At 44.7% G+C, this 25804-nt stretch overlaps 2 long non-coding RNA genes across 2 annotated transcripts; one reads left to right on the forward strand and one right to left on the reverse strand.

Annotated features, from left to right (window-relative positions):
* Positions 1–3671: 3671 nt before the first annotated feature.
* On the reverse strand, positions 3672–12045 carry LOC117468331 (uncharacterized). Its single transcript, XR_004554467.2, has 4 exons — positions 11953–12045; positions 4249–4336; positions 3873–3916; positions 3672–3744 (listed from the first exon to the last, which is right to left on the reverse strand). It is a non-coding gene; the product is annotated as an uncharacterized lncRNA (long non-coding RNA).
* A 5194-nt stretch (positions 12046–17239) lies between these two features.
* LOC139432994 (uncharacterized) lies at positions 17240–18407 on the forward strand. The gene is made up of 2 exons (XR_011642567.1): positions 17240–17313; positions 18129–18407. It is a non-coding gene; the product is annotated as an uncharacterized lncRNA (long non-coding RNA).
* The last annotated feature ends 7397 nt before the right edge of the window (positions 18408–25804 follow it).

Here is a 25804-nt window from a genome sequence, read left to right on the forward strand (position 1 = left end):
CGGCCCTTCGCAACAGCGGCCCTTCGCAACAGCGGCCCTTCGCAACAGCGGCCCTTCGCCCAAGCTGCACCGAACTCTGCTAGGTTAAAAGTACCAGGACAGCAGAGGTCGCAGCCCGCCCCGAGTCCCCAGCCCAGGCAGGAGATGAGGGCGAGTTGGCCTAAAAAATCTCCGGTTCCGGCTGCAGCCCAGGCGCAGCCAACCCAGAATTTCGGCCAGCAGTCGAGGAAGAAGAAGCGAGCGGCCTGACAGCCCCTCCTTCTCCCCTCCGTGACAGAGCTGGAAGTTCTTTCCCCGGCTCTAAATGTGTCCCCGCCGCCTCGAGAGATGCCTCAACGTCATCCTCAAGTACGCATAAAACACATGTCACATCTTTCTTGTTTGAATAAAGCAGCTACGGCACCTCTCAAAAGACGGATTATTGACGGGTCCGTGAAGCCACCGCCACACGCATGCGCAGTGCCGGCTGGGGCTTTAAAGGCACCACCGGCACGCCCAGGCGCAGTGCCGACTGGAGCCGTGAAGGCACCACCGTCACACGCATGCGCACTGTAAAAAAAAAAAACGTAAAAAAACGGACAAAGTGCTGGTAATTTGCTGCCAGGACATTGTCCGTTATTCCACGGACACTTCCGTCAACCCTTTAACGGATATTTCTGTAGATTTACAAGACTTTTTCTGTACCATATACGGACACTTCCGTCAACCCTTTAACGGATATTTCTGTAGATTTACAAGACTTTTTCTGTACCATATACGGAAACTTCCGTCAACCTTATAACGGATATTTCTGTAGATTAACAAGACTTTGTCCGTAATATTTACTTACACTTCTGTTAATCCTAATACGGATAATTCCGTATTTTAACAGTCCTTAGTATGTACTATTTACAGACACTTCCGTCAATCCTAATATCTTTTTTCTTTTCTTTTTAAATCGTGGGATTACAAATAAAAATAAAATCCTAAATAAATAACAATTACACTTTCAAGCACACTGAATAAAGCACAATATATAGAAATTGAACAAAATGTATTTATTTCTTTCCATAAAACTCAACATTCCCCGCTGCCCCAACCTGTAGGAGAACATGCAATGACAAATATCCCCCTCCCAACTTCCCTCCCCCCGAACATGGGGGATTTGAACCCAAAGAATCTGTGGTGGTGGGCAATAATTGTACCCCTCGCTACCTGAGTGCCATACAAATGGTTTTTTTTAAAATACATTTCCATACAATTGTAAAACCCTAACATGATCATACATTCAAGTATGTAAAATAACAGCAACAATAACCTTTTTCTTAACACCATGATGTTAGAGGTCGGGCTGTGTGTACATGTGCGCCTCAAGATCAAATTAGTAGTTATAAAGCACTTATATACTAATAAAGGACTGGCTTATCTATAGCCAGTTGAGTAGCACTTGAAATGTTTGGCTCTATGAAACCTGATGTACTTATATGATTCTGTTTTCTTCAAGGTTGTGTCTTCCTGGTCGAATGTACTTATTGTAAGTCGCTTTGGATAAAAGCGTCAGCTAAATGCAATGCAATGTAATGTAATAAATTCCTCCCACTGTTTGCCACTGCTGTTGCACCCTACTGGCTCACTTGTCAGTGAGGAAGGAGGAGCCTTCATGCAGTGACGACAAAAAAAGAAAAAAAAAGTAAACTGTTTTTTGTGTGTGTTGGGATGTTCAGTCCAAAAGTCCAGTCCAAAAAGTTCTGTTTTGAGCTTTGAGGAATGCTCACATGTGCCAGTCAAATTCCTTCAGCTCAGTCACGAGCTTCGACAGTTTTGGAGGAATGTGGTGCCGTTTCTTCCCCTTCATCTCAGCCTTGGACCCTCGGTCAGGATTCATTCCAAAGAAAACTCTAAGGAAACAGAAATATGTTTAGCTACACATGCAACTAAATGAATGAAACTGAACTAAAGAGTAACATGCCGACAAAGCTCAGATACTACTTGTCGTGTGGCTCTACAGGAGTGGAGCCGTCTAAAATAGCATACATTTGTTTTCTCCACCATGCCCGTGTGTGTGTGTCCATCTACAGCTAATGTTGCAAAAATACTACTATTACATTAACACTTTGCTCCTGTAAGCTGAGCAACTCAGACAACGTGCTGTTAAAGTCTGCTCATCACCAACATACTATACTGGAAATGTCAGCATAACCCATGCACCTGTGACTTGTGTGGATATACTGTACTGTACGTGCACTGAACGATCTCAGGGCACCGTTAACTCAGTGCATGAGTAGCACAGCTAGTAGTAGTCGCTAGTAGTCACGAGTGCTGAAAGAAGTTGTGACGATTGATAACAAAGTTTTAATCTGAAATGTATGTCTAAAATGTATTAATTATCCGTTTGTGTGTCTGTGTGTGTCTATGTGTGTGTATATGTCTGTGCGTACTGTATATGTGTGTGCATGTGTGCGTCTGTCTGTCTATGTGTGTATGTCTATGTATATGTGTGTGTGTGTGTGTGTGTGTGTGTGTGTGTGTGTGTGTGTGTGTGTGTGTGTGTGTGTGTGTGGGTGTGTGTGTGTGTGTGTGTGTGTGTGGTGTGTGTGTGTGTGCCTATGTATGTATGTATGTGTATGTGTGTCTATGTATGTGTGTGTGTGTGTATGTGCGTATCTGTGTGTGTCTGCATGTGTGTGCCTGTGTTTGTATACGTGTATGTGTGTGTGTCTATGTATGTATGTATGTGTGTGTGTGTGTGTGTGTGTGTCTATGTATGTGTGTGTGTGTGTGTGTGTGTGTGTGTGTGTGTGTGTGTGTGTGTGTGTGTGGTGTGTTGTGTGTGTGTGTGTGGTGTGTGTGTGTGTGTGTGTGTGGTGTGTGTGTGTGTGTGTGTGTGTGTGTGTGTGTCTGTGTATGTATATTTATAAGATAAACTATATTTTTTGATGATCTGTCACATACATTGAAAACAGTTATTATGCTGACTTACATGCCACAGCCTCAGAAACCTGGAGTCATCCTCGTGCAGAGATCCAGGCAGGGAGGAGAGCAGCACGTCGGCTATGGACGTCACCTTGATCCTTGAGTGCGAAAACATATCTTTGTTTTACTTTGGATGCTAAACAGCATAGCCACACAACAATTTATATCACAAGGGCTCTTCCATGACTGGAGAGATTACCATTTTGAAGCAATTGCGGCATCTGCGATCCCACCTGTATCACATTAGCACAACAACAAGGTGCAATAACATTAACACTGCTGTTCCCTCCCCAAACACAAGTATCTTAATAATAAATCTAACCCTATCAGGCTGACCCCCCGCCCCCCAACACACACACAGAAAACTCCAGTCTAGTATGATAATAAAACACCAAGAGGCTTAACCGACTCACCTGGAGGTCATAGGCGGTGAAGAGCTGAACTTCAGACACTTCGCCTTTGCGTGCCGCCTTCTTCCTGTACAAGCTCAACAGCATGCCGATCCAACTCCTTGTAAAAGTGGTTCTTCAGGTTGAGGTTCGTTATCCTGTGAAACTCTGCCAACATATAAAATGACTATTTAATTCAGAGTACAATTTATATGTGGACTGAAGGCAGCTGAGATAAACAGAAACATAACATGCTAAATCTGAGTAAACATGCCAAGCTATCAGTGACAAAGGCACACAAAATTATTATATAGTTGTAATATCCAAAATATTCCATTGTCAAGGCAGGCCAGCGTTCCAGGGTCTCTCCAACAGGTAGCTCATCATTGATTATCTCATTGCGCTGCAGGGCAAAGGTAGTCTGCATTAACTTTGCAATCAAGGGATGGTTTTTATCTCTCATCTTAACACACACACACACACTAGCATGCACCCCCCCGTGCGTTATAGTTTCTCCACAGCAAGGCTTACCAGGTTGAAGACGCCCTTTATCTGCCAGTTGCTTCAGTTTCAGCCTAAAGAGAAAAAAAAATTGAAGGTTAGCTGGGTTGCAAAGTTTTCACAAAATGATCAGAGAACAAAAAAGAAAAAAAACTCCCGCCATTTGCGGTTCGAATTTTCCAGAGAACTTTTGCAACACAAACGTTCCACTTTGAGATATAACTTAAAGCAATATAAAATACTGTCTTACAGGTTTAAATCATTTTTCAAGTGAGGCAGATATTAAATCTAGGCTAGCTAACAAGAGCTCAAATCAAACTAACACACCATGCGACACAAAGTGCATTAGATGCAGAAATGAATAACAAATCATTTAAATACTGTGCAAAGGCAAGAGGTAACTTACCAGAGTAGCGCGGTCAAATTCCGGCAGTGAGACTCGAGAGCACGGTGGGCAAACTTCTGGAAGTTTGAGTGATTTCATCCGAGAGGAGCTATAATGGCGGACTCAAATGAACAGCAGTGAGACACGTCGGGGGCGGAGCACATACGTGATGAAGTTAGAGAGATTCAGTAAAACATTTGAGTACAATCCCCAATATGACCCAAAGTGGAATAATACTGTATGCACAATATTACAAATCAGTTCATAGTGAAGGATAAAAATAAGGCAAATGTGGCAGTGAATATAAGAAATAGTGGGCCTGGAAAAGACATTGAGCTGTCTGAGTGGAAAAGTACAGTACTGTGTTAAAGTCCAACTGCTGAGCAACCAGTGGAAATATACGGTGTCAATACTTTGTGGTACAAAACGCGGGGTCAACCAGATTAAGAACAGAGGCATCCTGTTATGTCCAAACTGATAAGCCAAAAGGTTGCAGAACTCGTCACTAAATCACCCACCAAGCAGGCGCAACAGCAAATAAGCAAATAAGGAAGTAAACAAAAGCGCGCCAAAGGCTAACCTAAGAGTTGCTAGGGTCAGCAAAGGCAGATTAAACCACAAGAGAGCAGCAAAGGTGGGGGCTCCGCTAGGAACAGTATATAAGCAGGATGTATTCAGTACTCTGGACTCACTTCAACTGGGATCTCACACTGACGAGCTTGTCACGGTGGGAACTCAAGAAGGAGTCCAAGGCGCTGGCGTTTTGTGGTATAGTATGGATTGATATATCTTTGTTGAACTGTGTAATAAAGTGCTTATTTGAAGAAACAATCCATTGGAGTGCAAAGTCTAGTTTTGTACAGCTAACAGAGAATAGTGTCTAGGACACAATTCCTTTTCCCTCAGAACTAAGAAAGGTCATCGGCGCATCCGGACGGCGACCCCGCTCTGGCCATATCCAAACGATCTGCGCGGAGGACGGACCTGGTCCGGTAGACTCCAACAGCTTGGTGACCCCGTGACGTGATGGTCTAGAGCGGGTAGTCCGGACACCGATGACCTTCTGAGAGGACACCAAAAAACATTGAGTTTACGGCTTTTACAAGAAACCATCTCACACAATCAAAAACCCGGGTAACTTAGAATCAAGGTAAGCATCTGCCTGTTACAACAAATAGATGTGTTTGAAATACCACTACATTTTAGGATTGTGTGAAAATGGCAGAAATAATTGTCTCAGCTAAAAAGTAAAGATAAAACGTAAATAAAATTGTGTGCACTAAATAGATCAACAAGGGTATAAACAAATCTGTGATGAGAAGCGGGTGGAACCCGTAATTTATGAGGATCCGCCGCGGTCCAAAGAGAAGGTGTCAAACTAGTCAAACTAGTAGCCAATAGTACAGTGTAAAACTAGGGGAGACTCTAGTATCTAAAAGAAAGGTGTCAAACTAGTCAAACTAGTAGCCAATAGTACAGTGTAAAACTAGGGGAGACTCTAGTATCTAAAATAAAGGTGTCAAACTAGTCAAACTAGTAGCCAATAGTACAGTGTAAAACTAGGGGAGACTCTAGTATCTAAAAGAAAGGTGTCAAACTAGTCAAACTAGTAGCCAATAGTACAGTGTAAAACTAGGGGAGACTCTAGTATCTAAGGAAAGGTGTAAAACTGGTCGCCGTATCAGTAGCTAATATATCTGTGTACAATGTTTGCTGTTTGTTGATTGTTCTGTCTGTTGGTTGTCATTGTTGATTCGTAAAGACCTTGTTTTATGTTGGTAAATGTTTTGGTATACCAATAGTTTGTTGTTAGTTGTTGAAAGAAGCCCCCCTTCTCTTGAAAAGGCTGAGAGCTCCAGCCGGAGCCGGGGTGTCAGTATTTGTCTGTGAAAGAATCTCCCCCCACTTTCGGATTCTGTAGAAGAGTACTCTTTGTTTCAATCAGAAAAAGAGCAAGCTATTCATCACAATTGTATTTTTAGGTTATGAATAAAACAAAAAGTAGTAGCCTAAGTGATAAACAGGAGGGTTTTTGAACGCTTATCAGTCAGAATAATGTTTATATAACAGGGGAAGCTCATTTGTGGTCAGCTGCCCTCTGTTCTTCAATATTCTGTGTTGCTCCACGGACATTCAAATAAATAAGAATAAGGACATTAAGAGTAACGACAAGATTTGTCCAGTGTATTAATAAATACAAGTGAACACATATTAACCTAGTCAGATAAATAGATACGAAGTCATTCTTGTTTCAAGGAAGCCCCCCCCTCCTCCTGGAATGCCTGTTCCAGCCGGGGTGTCTGTGAGAGTACCCACACCCCCCTCCTTCTTTTTTCTCTCTCTCTTCTTAAATGCATGAAGAAAGAGCATTGAATTTAAAACAAGGAGTGAATAACATTGAAAATGAATAGATCAATGTGGGAGCTCAAGTAGTAGATATTGAAATAAATAAGAAACTATAATTTGCTGTTTTTAGCATAGTTTTTGGAGGATACAGTTACGTCACTTTGTGGTTTTATGAGGGGTTTTGAGAACTGATTGGTACCATTGCATTACATTGTGAATGTCATGGTATTTGTCATTAACTAAGGATTGTACTTAATTATATTTCAAGGAAAACAATTATATTACAGACAGTAACGTTAAGGGAAAGTAAAAAGTGGTTCACGTTAAAACAGAGCATCGGTGGCATTTTCAGTTCATTGCTTGCTTCCACACGCCTTTTCCCCTCCTTGTCTCTTTCATGACTTTATTTAATGCATTAGAGCGATTGTTATCGTAACTTTCCGTGTTTATAGAAGTCAAACTCACTGTTCATATTAGTATATTAGTATATTTCCGGAACGGCCTTTCAAAATAAAAGCCACAGGCCGCTGTTCACCAGAGATGCCTTCACAATAAAACAGTAATTAGCTTAACAATATATTTAACTTATATTACGTCCTTAAACATTGATTTAAATTCATTACAGTTTTCAAATACGGCGCGGATTGAATACAGTTATTTGTGTATTCTGTTACATCACCATGCTTGTAACACAACTTAGATAAACAATTTGAAAATTAATAGAATTAACCAAGTAGATACAAGATTAGTATAGTGGTTAAGGAGGGTGTCTTTGTGTTGCCTATTAACTTAGAACTGAAGTAATAAAGAATAGGCAGACTACTATCATTAGTTTGTTTTAACATTCACATATTTCAGCATTCCTGACCTCAGCCGTTTTATTTTGTAACCCGTTGGGGGAGAGTTTCCTTGGAGCCCACTGACCAGGGCCGGTCCTAGCTGTTTGGGGACCCTGCCACTGACTACAGCTGCATCACTGACTGTGCTCATTATGACAAAATCTTGAGACATGCTTGTCTCAGATGGTTCTGGAGGAATGATGCAATGATTTTACAGCATAATTGTGCAATAGTTTCCCAGGGGGTGGTGTAGAAACCTTAATGCTTAGTGTTTAGATAAGAGGCTGCTTGTTTAAATGATGGTCTGGAATGCTGAAAAGATTAAAGTTTAATATTCTTGGTTAGCAAACAGGACATGTCAACGGTCTGCGCCCTGTCATCAGCAGACTATCAACAACCCTTCTTCTTGGATGTTTCTGAAAAAGAAAAACACCGTAAACGGCGTACTTTTCCAGAAAAAGGGGGATCAGAGTCCAGGCAGAAAATGTTGCTGTATGCTAGCGTAGCACTAGATGCAGCAGAGGCAAAAGAACCCCCATGCATCAGACATGCAGCTGGAGTGGCTAGAGTACTAAGGAAAATCCAACACATAGTGATGAGACACCCACTCACAGTGCTCACAAGCCATAGCATTGTAGCCCTAGTCAACTCAGCGGCCTTCACCATGACATCAGCAAGACAGACCAGGTTAGAAAAGTCTCTGACACAGCCACACATAACCTACACAGGGTGGCCAGAAGCCATCCCCTGTGCAAAAGAAGACAGCCAGTCTGTAATCAACTTCCTGGTACAAACCTACATTCCAAGACACGGGTTCCCCAAAAAGATTCGCAGTGACAATGGCAGCCACTTCAAAAATCACGATTTAGCGGTGGTGGAAGCCTCTCTTGGGCTAACCCACAGATTTGGAGCAGTGTATCATCCACAATCACAGGGAAAGGTTGAGAGAATGAACTTAAATCTAAAACAGAAACTAGAAAAGGCGATGGAAGAAACAGGAATGACATGGTTGGAGGCACTACCTCTCGCCCTATTGGCTATCAGGAGTTCCATTTGCAGGACCACTGGGTTCACTCCATATGAGATGACTCATGGGCACCAGTTCCCAGGCCCAGGGGCGGGAGCCACGGTTTCAAAGGAACTGTATGACAGAGTGGGGCACCAGGCCTACTATAAACAACTAAAATGCCTCGTTGCAGAGTTTGCGGACGAATCCACAGCAGCCAGAGCCAAAGGACACACAGAGGAAGCTGAGGGCAGCAGAGACGCTGAATACGTCCGCCTGAAGACGATCAAACCCAAGTGGTGTGCTCCAAGGTTCTCTGAACCACTCAAGGTAACCCAGCGAACAGATCATGCAGTCAGAGTAGACGGAAAAGGAGACACGTGGTACCACTGGAGCAGGTGTGTGGAAGCACCAGCACCTACCAGTACCCTCGCTGACACCATCCAGGACCTAGGCCAACTGAACATCAGGCAAACAACCGAAGCCCCCCAACCCCCAAGTGTGGACATCGACTCCACTTCCGAGGAGGAGGAGACAACAGGAGAACCAACGGCAGCCCAGGAGATAACAGCCGGCGAGGAGGCACAACAAGGGACCGCTCCCCCAAAGTAGGCGGTACACCACACGCATCACATACACACACCACACAAGAGACACTCACCTACACTGATACACCAAAGAACTTTTACAAGAAAAACGAAGATGAAGAAGAACTCAGGACCTAACCAACACCTCTATTGCTTGGCCTTAGCACTTTGTTTTTTCATCATTGCTGGAATAATCATTATCATAGTGGGTGAAAGGGGGAGGCAAATCATTGACCAAAGTAATAATCCAAATTCCCCACAAAATGAAACTACGCAAGATACCTTTTTTCCTCCAAAAAACAGCCTAACTAGACACGTCCGCAATGTGGCCGGCACAGTAGATATGGCAAATTTCACCCAATGTAACCAGAAAGATGCATTAAGACACATCTCGCTGACACTTTGCCTACCCTCGGACTCAAGCACCACTACCCTCATCCCGTACACCAGTTTGTCAAACGAACGCAACCAAAAAGGAGGGTCGTGGGGAAACAAATACCAATGGTACATGACGCTAGACTTTTGGTTCGGAAAAGGCGATCCCAATGAAAGATATAGCTATGGTCGAGCGTGGACCGACTTGGTGGGAGAGACAGGGGCGGATTGGAGTTCATCGTCAACAGGAACAGCGAAAAAAGTAAGGCAAAGAGTACATCTAGCAAAATCCTCATCTGGCCTCATAGTACAGTTAGACTTAACGGGGGTACCCCAACCCAAGAAAGATGAAACCCCTTGCGCATCCTTTTATCTATGGCCCAAGGCATCGCCAAGCCCCCAATTCTCTATATACGTATGCATGTCCAGTCGCATTAAAAGACCACAATCTGACATATTATCCGTCCAAAAGGGGGTGGTGATCCACTCCACTAAGGAGTGGACAACTGATCAAGAGTTCCAAGTAGCAACTAGAATCTCGGGACGCTCAGCAAACAGCAACAACTGGTTACTGATGGCACAACAAGCCGCGCTAGACACAGGCGATGACTGCCTCGTTTGTATGGGAGCCAGACCCCTGCTCCACATAATTCCTGCCCCGGTAGAACCAATGTGTGCCAATGAATTAAAAGTAGGGGACATAACAAACCTGGCAGAACAATACCCCTATCATACTACGAACAGAGTCAAACGCGAAGCCATGATTGACCCAGATCCAACGTACATAGACGCAATAGGGGTACCACGGGGCGTACCAAGTGACTACAAAATAGCCGATCAAGTAGCGGACGGCTTCACATCCGTCATCTGCCCCTGGTGTGTCATCAATAAAAACGCAGACCGCATCAATTACGTTCATTATAATGTCCAACGCCTAGGAAACCTCACACATGCCGGACTCAGTTAGTGAGCAATTGAAAGCCACATCACTCATGGCCTATCAAAACAGAATGGCCCTAGACATGCTCCTAGCAGAAAGAGGCGGAGTATGTGCAATGTTCGGAGAGCAATGCTGCACCTTCATTCCCAACAACACCGCTGCAGATGGCACTCTACAAATAGCACTGGACGGTCTGAAAACTCTCAACTCCCGCATGAAAGATCAATCTGGTATCAACGGTAAATGGGACGAATGGATGTCAGTGTTCGGTAAATACAAAACCCTGGTCACCTCAGTATTGGTATCAATGGCCGTGTTTGCAGCAATTTTGACCTTGTGCGGGTGCTGCTGCATCCCATGTATCCGCTCAATGGTGGACAAAATAATTAGTACCGCCATAGCACCTTCTACTCCCCTGGGCCAACAACTCGCCTTGCTATCCTTAGAAAACAACCCAGACATTGAAGAAGGCGAAGAAGAAGCGGCAGCAATGGACACTTTCCCGACAGCACCACCAGTACCACCGTATGGCAGAATGTGGGAAAGAGAGACAGAAGCCTAAAACAGCTGACATAAATGTACATAAACAATAGCGTTGGTTTGTTGCCCCAATCATTAGAATGGGGCAAAAGGGGGATTGAAGGATAAAAATAAGGCAAATGTGGCAGTGAATATAAGAAATAGTGGGCCTGGAAAAGACATTGAGCTGTCTGAGTGGAAAAGTACAGTACTGTGTTAAAGTCCAACTGCTGAGCAACCAGTGGAAATATACGTTGTCAATACTTTGTGGTACAAAACGCGGGGTCAACCAGATTAAGAACAGAGGCATCCTGTTATGTCCAAACTGATAAGCCAAAAGGTTGCAGAACTCATCACTAAATCACCCACCAAGCAGGCGCAACAGTTCACAAGGGCAGTCTTGTGAGTGAAAGCAAATAAGGAAGTAAACAAAAGCGCGCCAAAGGCTAACCTAAGAGTTGCTAGGGTCAGCAAAGGCAGATTACACCACAAGAGAGCAGCAAAGGTGGGGGCTCCGCTAGGAACAGTATATAAGCAGGATGTATTCAGTACTCTGGACTCACTTCAACTGGGATCTCACACTGACGAGCTTGTCACGGTGGGAACTCAAGAAGGAGTCCAAGGCGCTGGCGTTTTGTGGTATAGTATGGATTGAATTGTTGAACTGTGTAATAAAGTGCTTATTTGAAGAAACAATCCATTGGAGTGCAAAGTCTAGTTTTGTACAGCTAACAGAGAATAGTGTCTAGGACACAATTCCTTTTCCCTCAGAACTAAGAAAGGTCATCGGCGCATCCGGACGGCGACCCCGCTCTGGCCATATCCAAACGATCTGCGCGGAGGACGGACCTGGTCCGGTAGACTCCAACAGCTGTCATCAGAAAATTTGCGGTGAAATAACTTTTATAAATCTTTGGGTTAAAACAACCCATATTCTTCAAGAAGCTTGTACTTCTTGGTCTTACACTGCAGTTAGAAGAGAGTTACCTGCCAGACGTCCACGTAATAAAACAAATATTTAACATTAACACAAACTTTATGTTTACCACAAATATCCTTTTTGATTAAGAAATGAGGTTCCATTCCCAAATTAAACACAATGAACCAACCTACCGAGCAGACTTTCAGTTTAACTTTCAGTGCGGACGGATTCCTGTAATGGCGGCCACCACAGATATTTTTTACCGGGCAAAAGCACCCACAATGCAATGCGCAACCAGTGTTGCCAGATTCTGTGAGGGACACAAGGTCAAGGAAAAAAAAGCCCAAAATAAGTGAAGTGGGCCACATGAGCACTTTAAACCTATACAGCAACTATTAGAAAATAGCAGATCACAACGTGCCTCAACGCGATGCGTTGTGAGCATGGACTGTTTATATAAATATATAAATATGGTTGTGAGCTTGTAGATCTGCTATTTTCAAATAAAATCTTGGGGGAAACTTATAATAAGCAGACCTGGCAACACTGTTTTCAACGGCAAAAGTAATGTAAAAGTCGATTACAGTACTTAAACAGTAAAATGTTACACCACATTGGCCGTAATTTTACAGATTTGTCTTAGAGTGCAGTGCCGGCTGGAGCTGTAAGGGCACCTCCGTCACGTGCATGCGCAGTGCCGGCTGGAGCCGTAAGCGTGACATCCCAGCTGGCTCTAAGGAGCATACAGCAGGAGATACTCACGACATCTGCCTGGGCTTCTCAAAACAGTTATAATTTATCTGTTTTCACAAACCCAGAGAGAGTCAACCCATATTCTGGAGAGAGAGGTTCTCTCTCTCCTAGAAAGAAGGGTTTTATCTATAATGCCCACCGAGCGGAGTCAGATTACGGGGGAAAATGTCCTCGTAAAGCACCCACTCAACATGGGCCTCATAATAAAACTAAACCCCGAACGCCACGGCGTACGGAGAGTTTTGGTTATTATGTAATGCGTAGTGGCACTACACCCGACTTTTCTAGTGTGGGACGTGCCTACGGGTGCCGTCCTTTCACAGAAGCTGGTCACCACGGACGCAGGTCAGACAGGCTGATAGGGGATTTACGAAGGTCGCCCGGTGAGAGGTCCCTAGAGCAGAGACTTCCAGCGGGCACACGTAAACTACCCGGAGCTTTTAGCGGTGTTCCCCACCCAAAAACGCTTCCTGCCTTCTCTCAGAGGACACCATGTCCTCGTGAGGACAGACAACACGATATCGTGTATGAACCGCCAGGGGAGGTTGCGTTGTCTCCAGTCACACACACTGGCACACAAACTGATCCCTTGGAGCGGCAGACGTCTCCTCTCTCTGAGAACGACACAGGTACCGGGAGTTATGCACCTAGGGACAGAATTACTGTCCAGAGGTGCACCACCAGGGGCGGCGCTAGGGGGTGGCTACTTGGGCTCAAGCCCCGGATGTTTTCTGAAAAGCCCCGGATGTTTCACTTAAATTAAAATAAAAATTAATTTTTTTTGTTTTGTTTTGTTGAAAATATCTCGGGAGTAATGTGCAGCACCGGAGTCCACCAGAGAGGCAGCCGCTGCGGGACATTAGCCTGCGTACTGCGTAGCCTTCCCTGCCCTGAAGAAGAAGTGATCCTTCCTAGTGCCTGACGAGTTTTAAGCTAATAGCCTATAAAGTTATGGATATTAGAAAGTTATTTTCATCTAAGCAGGCTCCACAAGCTGCAGCAGCATCTGCAGCAGCAGCAGCAGCAGCAGCAGCAGCAGCAGCAGCAGCAGCTGACAACAATGTCATCACCAGCCGTGAAGAAATGGATGATGTTTCAGGTTTGTGAATCTAATGGTGATATCTGCACTCTGGCTGACTGAGTAAGAAGTGAAAAAGAGTGATGTAACGTTAATCTTATAGCTAGTAAACATGGAGTAACCAAGGCAAGGCAAGTGTATTTATATAGCACCTTTCAACACAAGGCAATTCAAGGCAGAGTCCTGCATCGGGTCGGGTACCCGCGGGTACCCGACGGGTGACCCGCAAAAAAGGTGATTCGCGAGTGGTATTTTTTCAAACGCTTTTTTCCGGGTTCGGTTCTGGGTAAAACAAAGATGATGCGGGTCGGGTCGCGGGTATTGCATAATAAATATATTAAAATAATAATAATTTAGTTTAATGTTTAAATCCTCAGATTTCTCCCCCGCGGGACCGTGCATAATCATAACCTCTGCAGCGCATCGATCTGCTGCTGTGCGCGCCACATTTGAAATGGCGGAGGTGAAGCTCTCTAGTGGAGAATATACAGCATTTTCAATAACACTTCCTCAAGAGCGAAATCCAACGTCTGGGAGGCTTTTGGTGTCATCCTATAGATGGAGAAAATAACCAACATCCCACGCTTTTTGAGACAAATATGCCGCTGCACGTTTTCACTGCTCATATAGGCTATGCGGGTTTGGGTCGGGTTGCGGATCTTGTGCCGACGGGTCGGGTCGGGTTGCGGAACTAATTGGCAATATGTGCGGGTAGCGGGGCGGGTTCGGTATTGCACGTCGCGGGTGCGGGGCGGGAGCGGGTCTTGAAAATCAGACCTGTGCAGGACTCTGATTCAAGGTGCTTTACAAAAATGAAAGACATTCAGACAAAGGCATTTAAAAACAGTAAAAGATAATAAAAGAAACATTAAAAGAAAAAGTACATTAATAAAAAGTTACAGTGCAGTTTAAGATATGAATAGTTCACACAGAAGTTCCACTTTACTGATGAACACAACAACTCAGTTTAAATTAAAAACAGCGACAAAAAGATAACCCACACTAAGTCAATACCCTTATATGTTAGTATGTATACAGAACATGACTACAAATTATTCTAAGATGTAACATTAACCCTTCATACCTCAGTCTACTTTTAAGACACTAAAATAACGTATTCCAATTTTTATTTTGTTTTCGCTCGTGGAATTATACCGGCTCTCGTTTCAGTACACATAACAACGGAACCATAGCAACGGAACTGACAGGCAACGGAACTGACAGGCAACACTCTAAATCCGATTGGCTGTGACTGCATCCACTCAGAGTGCCCGATTCAGAAACGTGACTCTTACACTCTTTACGTCACAAACAAAGATGGTGGATGAGAATAGATCTATAAAACGATAAGCAATGTGCAGTAGATCGGAAGAGGACGGTGTGTCGGCGTTGTTCGATAGCGGTGCGGTATACTAATGGATTTTACAGCTTGATGAAACCTTTTTGTTTGACATCAACCATTATAGATAATATGGCCATCTGAGTGTGTGTGGTACTGTTTGTGGTTTGTTTTTAACTGTTTAATACAGTTAATTATTTAACTTGTAACAAAAATAGCACTTTACCCCCCCCCCCCCCCCCCCCAACAACTCCTGGGCTAAGCCCCGGATCTCCTACAATCCTAAATCCGCCTCTGTGCACCACTCTATGCAGACAGGACTCCTCATCCAAGGATCGGGAGTCCGCTGTGGGTGCGTTACGGCGGAGCCGCGTTAAGTCTGTTCGCAAGAGGAGAAAATGCTCAATGACAGCTGTTCTCTTTAATGCACGATTTAAACGCACTGTTAGGCGGGGACGCACTCGTACACGATTGACCTCCGGGTCCTCTGTACGCGTTCCCACCCCTGGCTCTGTTACCCCCAACTCTGGCCAGAGTGAAGGAGCAACGCCACACAATTACTCTGATGTTTCCACCCTAGCCCGCAATGTACGGGCTGGCGGGGATATATCAGCTGTTGTGCGGGCAGTCATGGCAGCCCCCACCACGCAGGGACAGATTGTCGGGGGGGGCGATCCTTTACCCACGCCCAGAGCGCGGGGCACTATGGGCCTGACCCATGAGTGGTACAATCTGAATACAGTGGGACTCCCTCAGAAGGTGATAAACACTATTCAGAGTGCGAGAACTTCCTCCACCAGGTCTCTTTACGACTGTAAGTGGAGGATGTTTGAGGAGTGGTGCCTTCAAGAAGGACACATCTCTTTTCAATGTCCTGTCGGGGTGATTTTATCATTTCTACAGGACTTGATCGAAAAACACAGAGCTTTCTCCACGATCAAGGTATACCTGGCTGCTATTGCTGCATGCCATGTGGGCTTTGAGGGTAAGACGGCTAGCCAACATCCTTTGGTTTGCCGTTTTATGAAGGGAACTCGCAGGCTCCTCCCTGTCTCCAGGTCGCTGGTGCCCTTATGGGACCTGGCAGTGGTTTTAAATGGGCTCAAAATGACCCCATTTGAACCCCTGGAAGGAGCTGACATGAAACATCTGTCACTCAAGACAGTGCTGTTACTGGCCCTGGCATCCGCCAAGCGGGTCAGCGATATCCATGCACTGTCTGTACATCCCTCATGCACTCAGTTCGCCCCAGGGCAAACGAGAGTGTTGTTGAAACCCAACCCTGCCTTTACACCAAAGGTGGTTGGTTCGTGTACCCCAATTGACATTGAGGCATTTCCTCCGCAGCTGGTTTCCTCCGGGGAGCAGCAGCAGGATCTGTTGTGTCCAGTCCGGGCTCTACACACATATATGGACAGATCAAAAGAGCACGTAACAGTCTTAATGACCAACTCTTCGTGTCCTGGGCTAAACCTCACAAGGGTAAGCCTGTTACTAAGCAACGACTATCCCACTGGATCGTGGAGGCGATTGCTTTGGCCTATACGAGTCAGAATCTGCAAGCACCTTCGGGTCTGCGGGCTCACTCGACTCGGGGCCTGGCTACATCCTGGGCTTTGTTCAAGGGTGTTTCCATCCAAGACATCTGTGCAGCGGCGAGCTGGTCTTCGCCGCTCACTTTTGTCCGCTTTTACAGGCTAGACGTCTCCGCTCCAAGCGTGGCCCGAGCAGTGCTGGGCACCTTGTTGAGTCGGGACTCCACCTGTTAAATTCTGGTTGATCGGTGATCTTCGAGATAAGCTCGTCTGGCAATACGGGAGCTACAATATATGAAGGTAGATATGGTGCAAAATGCGAGAGCGTGAAAACCTGATGTGAGCACTTGCAGAAAAAAAATCTGAGTTTGTGTGCATACATTTACACATATCGACGTAACTGTGAACCAAATTTACACTTGTAAAAAATATCCACGTAACTGTGAACCAAATTTGAAGTCACAGAAGAAAAGAAAAAGTGTTGTAGCTTGTAGAAAAAAAATGAACTTAGTGATGAAATGTTCACTTGCAGAAAAATACATATTTTTTAAATATATTTTCCATTATAACTGCAACTTTATTTATTACAACCTCTCAAATCAGTCATTACAACTTGACGAATCTGCTCTGTGGCAGTATAAATCGACGAATCTGCGGTCTTGACTTTTGCTACATTTCTTGCGATAAATGTGTCGCAAAAGTAATTTTCACCTGTAGATGTGGGGGAGGGAGGGGGATTGGAGCGAAGGGGCGGAGCTATCAGAAGGACGAGGCTCGGGTGACTGGAGACTGCGGGGCTAACGGTTCGTGTCGCTACCAGTCCGCTGACATGGCGCATCAATCAACGGTACATTTTGCCCATTACTTGCCCAGTATTACTTTGAATATTATTATTGTGATTGAGGATTAAATCCGCTTTGAAGACCACCGTTTTATATCGTGCAGTTTAGCGGCAAAATAACGTCAGTTAGCCAGCTAACGATGGCTTTGTTGAGTTTATGCTAGCTAAACAAATAGTGGTTGTAGTCTATACAGCAGTAATTCATATATTATAGCCTACTGCTTTGGCACTAACAGTTGATAACCGTTTATGAAAATAAAACCAATTGAACTGTACTGAAATAATGACAAGTTTTATAATTGTCTTGGGCTCCTGCTGTGTTTTTAAAGCCTTTGTAAATTATCCATGCTATTTACTATTTAGAACGAAGACTTCAGAATCTTAAAATCCCTTAACGTTTGTATGCAATTGTGCTAAATTCAACTCTGGAATCAAGCAAATATTAATATGTTTGCATGACATTAGTTATTTATATTTTGCCATCACTGAACTATACGTGTAATACATTTAAGTCAAGCTAAGGTACATGTGTACAGCTAGTTAGTGCTCTTACCTGTGATGCCTCCTCCAAACAGCATAATAACCAGACTGTATCATTAAAACTAAGTACCAGTTCTAGATCCTTGACTTTAGACAAACAATTCAAAAGACAACATGTATTTAAAGACCAATCTTTATTTGAAGGTGCCTCTTAACCTGAGATATTAGTTATACAGTAATAGTATTGACAATCTAAAAAAACTGAGCAACTCAACAGTCAACTTTATGTTTCTTATTGTCTAAAGCATTTATTATTTTCATTTTTCCCCTCTCATATTCAGTGTGGACGGACTGAGACAGCGTGGTGTCCAGAGGGCTGCAGAGACTTCAGGGAGAAACCTCCGTGTGATGGACGTCCTGTCTGTTGGTTTGGAGAGGACTGAGGGTCTTTCCTCAGCGAGGAGGACCAGGGCTGATGAAGGAGCCCATGCTGGGCAAAGCTGATACCAACTGCACAGGCCTAGTCTGTCACGTTATTTGACTAAATGTGTTTACTTATACATTTAATAGGTTTACACCTTCTGTCCATATGTGCTTTTTATTTAAAACATTTGATTAAAGTGAGGCAAATAGAAATAATCAGCTGATGGAGTGTAGATGTGGAAATAGGTGCATCGATCAGCTGACTATGTTTTTCGCCACACTTTATAAGCCTGACTATAACCACCCCTTCTCTGAGGTGCAGGCAGCGTCACAAACAAATGATGGTCCTGATAGACTACAAAAATATTCGGTGTGCAGATCTTTGTTTTCACAATAAAAATAGTTTCTTAGTGAATGTCCTGTACTGGTCTTAAAATCTAATAACATCAGCTTTTAATGTTCCTCTTGACCCTGAGAGAAGGAGAAGATGTCGTGTCTTTCGGGCATGTCCTTTCCTAACAAAAATTACAGGAAACATAAAACATTATTGCAGAACAAGTGTGTTATTTATGAAAGAGGTGTGTTTGTGTGTTATGGGGCTGTTGATATAACTATTTTTTTAATTGTAATCAGATTATGAATGAACAGTATGAAATTCATCAACATTGAAATATATGTTATTATCAAAATAATATTTAACTGTTATCAAAACGTAGTGTGTGAAGAAGAAGCCTTCATCACAGTTGGCATAGGGGCATGGTAAAAGGCACACTGAGGGTAACACACATTTGATCAAATAAAACCCAAGTCATTGTTTGTTCAAACCTAATTTATTGGAAGTCTTTTTGCAAGTAACCTGCTTACCCTCTCCTTCAAGGTTGTGAAGGCCAAACAGAGCCACAGAAAGAAGCGGCCTTAAGTAGAGGTGCAATCAGTGGGAACACCTGTGCGCAATTGGAGCATACCATGTAGTGCATGGGCGCGGGTGGCACTTTTCTTGCAAGTATAAAAATGTTATTGTTTGGGGCTTCTGTGGTCAAAGAGATAATATGTTGACCTATTTTGATGTGGTGTGTTTGGGTAATTTGTCTTGCATTGTGAATGTGTTTGTAGATTAGAATGACATTGGTTAGGGGTATAAATAGTGGATTATCCTATGGGGAGGGGCTTAACATGTATAAAACCCTGGCCACAAGTGTTTTGAGGGAGTCTGACTGTGGCTGTAGAGCAGAGAGGTACCAGTTATATGTCCTCGACCTGTATGTATATAGCAGGATTTTGATTTCTTCCTGTACAATCCTTGTTACTTTGTGTTTTTTCAGCACGTTGGTGTTAATAAAAGCACCTAAGGATACATTTTTGGTGACTCTAGCCATCTTATTTAATTCCTAGTTTTTTCATCGAACCTTTTTATAACATATGGTGTCAGAAGTGGGATGGCCAGTCGCAAAAAGGGACGTGTTGTTAAAACACAAACTGGACTACGCTCTGAGCGAAAACTTTTTTGTCATATTTTGTCATGGCATCCCGTGGTGTTAATATTCCTATTCAGTGGGCTGATATGGAAAGATAATCCCAGCTGGTCAATCAAGGGATGTCCAGCTTTCATCACTGCGCAAAAAAATCCATGAGCACAAGAACTCTGCAGCACATAATGAAGCAGTCAAGATTCTTCAGACAGCAAAGAAAGATATTCTTCTGAACATGAACGTGAGTAGTCAGGAGTCTTTGTTTGAGTCTACTGCCAAGGTATTCATGACAGCCTATTATGTGGCCAAGAACAACAAGCCTTTCACAGACTTTGAGAGTCTGATTGACCTGCAGCATGCACATTCTGCTGATTTAGGGCGTGTTTTGCATAGCGAAACTGTCTGTGTTGACATAATTGAGCATGTGTCATCACAGATGAAAAAGGAACTTCTAAAAAACATAATAGAGACCAAGAGCAAAATCACAGTATTGGCTGATGAGTCAACCAGTGTTGGACACAAATCAACACTAATTGTGTTCCTGAAGGCTAGTGTTGATGGAGACATGGAGCCCATTGCCTTTCCATTGGACCTGGTTGAGCTGGATAGTATGTCTGCTGCTCATATCAAGGAACAGATTATGGGTTGCTTGCTTAAAAATGGCTTCACTGTTGAGTTGCTGAGAGAAATCCTCATTGGATTTTGCAGTGATGGGGCCAGTGTCATGCTGGGAGTGAAGTCAGGTGTTGGGAAGTTGCTCCAGGATGACTTGCAGGCATCATACTATGGCACTGCCTTAATCACAGACTGGAGCTTGCTGTTGACCAGGCACTGGATGTGACAGGGGGAACAAAGGACTTCCAGGCATTCATGGACAGCCTATATTCATTATATAGCCAGTTTGTGTTCAGGGATTCATGAAGCTGGGGGCGGGAGGAGAACAATATGAACCAATGAAGGTCGGGGTAGCATTATAGTACCTGCAAGAAATTCAAACCACTTTCACCCCTGTGTAAGGTGTATAGTAATCATAGATAACACGGCAGGGTCCGTGACAGTTTGTTTTCATCTGATTTCAATTAAACAAAGTCTTGGCTTTCAGAATATTAAACTTGTTTCGGCAAATTCAGGTCATAAATACAACTTTGAAGCTTATAACGGCATAATTACAAGCGGAGAACGGAGTAATTTAACATCACTGCAGGCTTAACAACAGCCGGTGTTTCTCGTGAGTGTTTTCCCCGGGAAACAAACACAATACGCACAAACTAGGGTTACGTATTGTAACCCAGCTTCTATGAGTATAGGCGCAGCCCTCTAAGGCTATCGCTATTGGGTAAACCCCACTGCACGTGTGCAGCACTGACAGACTTATTCCACGCCCACCTACGACGTGGGCCCCACCTCCGGGCTCACTTCCGTATAAATAGGAAGTAGGCCCTACAATCCGCTCCCACAGCTTTTCTTCAGCTATTCGTGGCACCAGTGGGGCCCGAACCTTAGAGGGCTGCGCCTATACTCATAGAGGCTGGGTTACAATACGTAACCCTAGTACTATTTCGTATAAGGCTTCGCCCTCTAAGGCTATCGCTATTGGGTTAAGGGCGAAGCAGGATGTAGTCCACGCCCCACTGGTTCCGTCCGTTACCAGAAGCACAAAACACACCTACTCAGTTAATAACCCATGTCCATTTCGCCGTGCGTAAATGGAGCATCACGTTCCCAGGGAATATAGCATTAAAAAATGAATATTTCCCCATCAAGGAACGAAGGTAGGCTTACTCGGGCTACCTGTCGTTTAAAAAGTAGAGTCTTACTTGTTAAAAACGATCAAGAGAGGGGAGCAACGGCCGCTTTCTACATGCCGACAGGCAGGAGAGAGGCCTGCAATTTGGAAAATCCCCGATATTCCTCAATCTGGCAGACTATTCAGTACTGAATGTGTCAGAGAGGAATGGGAGACATCCCTCAAAGAAAAACGAATAAACGAACAGGGTGAAGACCAAGATGCAGCAGTGCAAATGTCTTCCACTGTCATTCCTCCGAACAATGCCGTAGAAGTTGATATTCTCCTGGTGCTGTGCGCTTTAATGTTTTCCGGTGGATCCAACCCAGAGGAAACATACGCCTGTGACACCGCCTCACCCAGCCAGTGTGACAGGCGCTGTGCAGATAGAGGCTGCCCTAATGAGCGCTCTCTGAAATGCACAAACAGACGCTGGGATTTGCGTAACGCAGCCGTGCGTGTAACATAGCATGCCAGCACGCGCACGGGACAGAGGAGATGAGATGTGGCTTCCTCCTCTGATGTGTGAGGCGGAGGAAAGAAGCCCTCCAACGTTATCACTCTCGATCTGAACGAGTTTGTGATCACCTTCGGTTTGTGATCACCTACGCCGGGTTCGGGCGTAACACAGCTGAGCTGCCATCTCCTTGGATCTGGAGACATGAAGGAGCCACAGAGAGAGCAGACAAATCACTCACCCTTTTAGCTGACGTCAGAGCCAGGAGCAGCGCTACCTTGGCTGACAGAAACTTCAGGGGAACTTGATCCAGCGGTTCAAAAGGGGCTTTACCTAGTGCGCACAGCACTACAGCCACATCCCATTGAGGCGCTAAAGCGTGTGATACCGGTCTGAGTCTCTGTACTCCTCGTAGGAAACGTTTTGTCAGCGGGTGACTAAACACCGTGCTGACCCCAAACCCTACATGGCATGACGAGATGGCAGCCGCATACGTTTTTATCGTGCTATGGGCCAATTTCCTGTCCAGCAACAGCTGGAGGAATGACAGCACGAGAGGCAGGGGACACGCCACGGGGTCCACACCTTTTCCTACACACCACCGTTGGAACGCCGTCCATTTGGCTGTGTACAACGCCCTGGTGGACGCGGCTCTGGATCCCTGAATAGTCCTCACAACATCTTGAGAGAGGCCGAGCCCCTCTAAGTGTTCCCGTTCAGGGGCCATGCCCACAAACGTTGGACTAACACTGGGTGACCGCTGATTGCTCCCTCCACCTGGGAGAGAGCATCCCTCCGCCACGGAATTTCCCACGGTCTCCCTGACAGCATCCGCTGCATGCAGGGAAACCAGGACGCTCCCGTGCGCTCCGGGGCTATTAATACCGCTACCAGTCGCTCCTCCTGCACTCGGTCCAGGAACCGAGGGATCAGAGGGACTGGTGGGAAAGCGTACAGTAACACCCTGGGCCAAGGTCTGTGTGCGAACGCGTCCACCCCCAGAGGGGGGTGATCCTGCCTTCTCAGGGAGAACCAGAGAGCAGACTGCGCGTTCCCGCGAGCAGCGAACAGATCCACCTCTGCTCTCCCGAACCTGCTCCACACTTGGGAGACCAGCTCGGGGTGGAGGCTCCAGTCCCCTTGTCGAGGACCTCCTCTGGACATGAGATCTGCCCCTCTGTTCAGCTCGCCGGGAATATACACTGCTCTGATCGAGATCATGTGTGTGCGCGCCCAGCACAACAGCCGCCTGGCTGTGTCCAGCAGCTGCGCTGATCGTACACCTCCCTGACGATTTATGTAGGCTGCCGCCGTTTTGTTGTCTGTCCGAATCATCACATGATGATTCCACAGCAACGGGACAAAGTGCTGAATTACTCTCCATACGGCGAGTAATTCCAGCGCGTTTATATGAAGGGACATGTGCGGCGGCCACTGTCCCCCCACTGCCTGTGACATGCATGTTCCTCCCCACCCTGAGAGCGATGCGTCTGTAAACACCGAGGTGTGTGACGTCACTCTGCCGAGGGGAACCCCCACCGACAGGATGTGGGGAGTTTTCCAGTAGGTCAGATCTAACCCTACGGATGGAGGAACGCCCACCATGCGTCTCCTCTGACGCACGGGGTCGATGCGCAGGCGAATGAACCACCTCTGAAGTCTCCTCATGTAAAGGAGACCCAGGGGGATCACCACGTGACCAGCTGACATCATGCCCAACAGCTGCATCACGGAAAGGGCTGTCACCACCCTGCCGGGTGTGACGTGCCTGAGGAGAGCTGTCAGATTCTCCACTCTCCGCAGTGAGAGTCGTGCTCTCATGCGGGCTGAGTTGAATTCCATTCCCAAATACATGATGATCTGGGATGGAAGAGGACAGCTCTTCTCCCAATTGATTATGAAACCCAGGCTTGACATGTTAGATACGAGCTGTCCCGTCTGTAAAGCAGCTTCCTCTCTGGAGCGAGCCAGCAACAGCAGGTCGTCCAGATAAAATAACCAGCCTGTCCTCCTACAAAAAACGACCATATAGGTCGATTGTTCAGCACGACCCAGAGGCAAGTTTTAAAGTGTAGCCCCTCTAGTGGTCGTGTAAGAAACAACATGCTCCTGTCGATTGCAAACGCTCCGGAGGGTCGTTTATTCACAAATAACCCTCTCTGGAAAATCCTAAATTGTGGAATAGTTTGGCCATTAAAATGCTTTCTTATTAGATTTCTAGCGAGAAGTGTATATTGTACTTTTATAATCCACGTCCAGTGGATGTGTAGGATCTACAGTTTGATAGATATACGAAGATGATTTGAGGTCTCGCCAGGAGAACGTGTACTGTATATGGGGCAACTTCCATGTAAAGTTAGCGTGGGTGAAAACAGTATTTCCGGTCTCGAAGTTTTCATAATAAAACCGGAAGTATTCCCCACACTGTCAAATGATTACGCAGTGATATCTCCATTACTCATCCACTAAAAAACATCAGTTTATCCTTGTTAATTACACAATATTGATTGGTTTAAATTGTGTACAATGCTTTTGTGTTTTTAACCTTCGATTCGGAGAAACAAATAGTTTTTTCGGAGTTTAGACACTACATAGTTTCCGAAGACACTACACTACCCAGAATCCCCAGCTATCGTTTGGGACTACAGCATCCGCCTTGCTTTACAAACCCCGTGATTAGCCCTCAAGCTCTGTGATTGGATATTGGAGTGGCAGTGTGACAAGGTTACGCTGAGCGTCAAAGCTCTTTGAAATGGAATGGAACCACGCCAGACTATCCAAAACTGGACTTGGACGGGTCCAGCCCGGCCCTCCCCCCCAGAATTACACTTGCTGGCTATTGTGTGTTTCGCAACATGTTCTATGGCCCGTCTCTACTGGGAAATGTAGTTTTAAAAGACGTTTTCGTATTTCCCACAATTAGAAGTTGCCAGTATTAAACTGTATACATCCCTGGAGGTTTAGGGGACACGAAACACATTGGTGTTATCAAATTTAAAACATATAATTAATACATGGGTGAAAATTGCTTGTGTCCATAATGGGCAGCATTAATATACCCACATGACAGCTGGTCTTATGTCTGTGACCCCTCCTGTTGTTAATTGATAAGCCTGAAACATGCACTTGTCAAGGTTCAGATGCACATTTAGCAAATATGGCAGTAGCCATCGATCATCTTAAGATAAGATATTTTATTGATCCCAAGTTGGGAAATGTTTTTGTTACAGCAGCATGTACTACTTTGTTCTACTCCACTACAATTCAGAGGTTAACCTGGTATTTTTACTGTACTACATTTATTTGTGTTACTTTGCAGATTCTGATTAATGATGTGAAATATAAACAACCCTTAAAGCAGACTTTAGTAACACCTGAGTAAAATACAGGGAAGGTGATTGTCAAGTGCCAACAATCAGGAGAGATATTTGATTGGAGGACTGGCTTATCTAAAGCCAGTTGTGTAGCACTTGAAATGTTTGGCTCTATGAAACCTGATGTACTTATATGATTCTGTTTTCTTCAAGCTTGTATTTTGTTGGTCGAACGCACTTATTGTAAGTCGCTTTGGATAAAAGCGTCAGCTAAATGCAATGTAATGTAATGATTGTTGGTGCTTGAGAAGACTAAATATTTGTCTGCAGATCCCTATAAAGTATATACATTACTCGTTATTCTCTACAAATTAATTAGTTAATTAAAAACTGTATATAATTGCTATTTTGGACATCCCTTTTCAAGATTTCAATATTACTCTAAACGTGTAATAACGTGCTTTAACCAGTAGGTGGTTTGGGTTAAAAAGCTGTCAAGTTTACAGTGTTAACAACATAAAATATACTGCTGTTTCTGGTTTAGTTTACGACCGATATATTCTGTTAT

The sequence above is a fragment of the Pseudochaenichthys georgianus genome, chromosome 23, assembly GCF_902827115.2.
Source record: "Pseudochaenichthys georgianus chromosome 23, fPseGeo1.2, whole genome shotgun sequence".
Taxonomy (NCBI): domain Eukaryota; kingdom Metazoa; phylum Chordata; class Actinopteri; order Perciformes; family Channichthyidae; genus Pseudochaenichthys; species Pseudochaenichthys georgianus.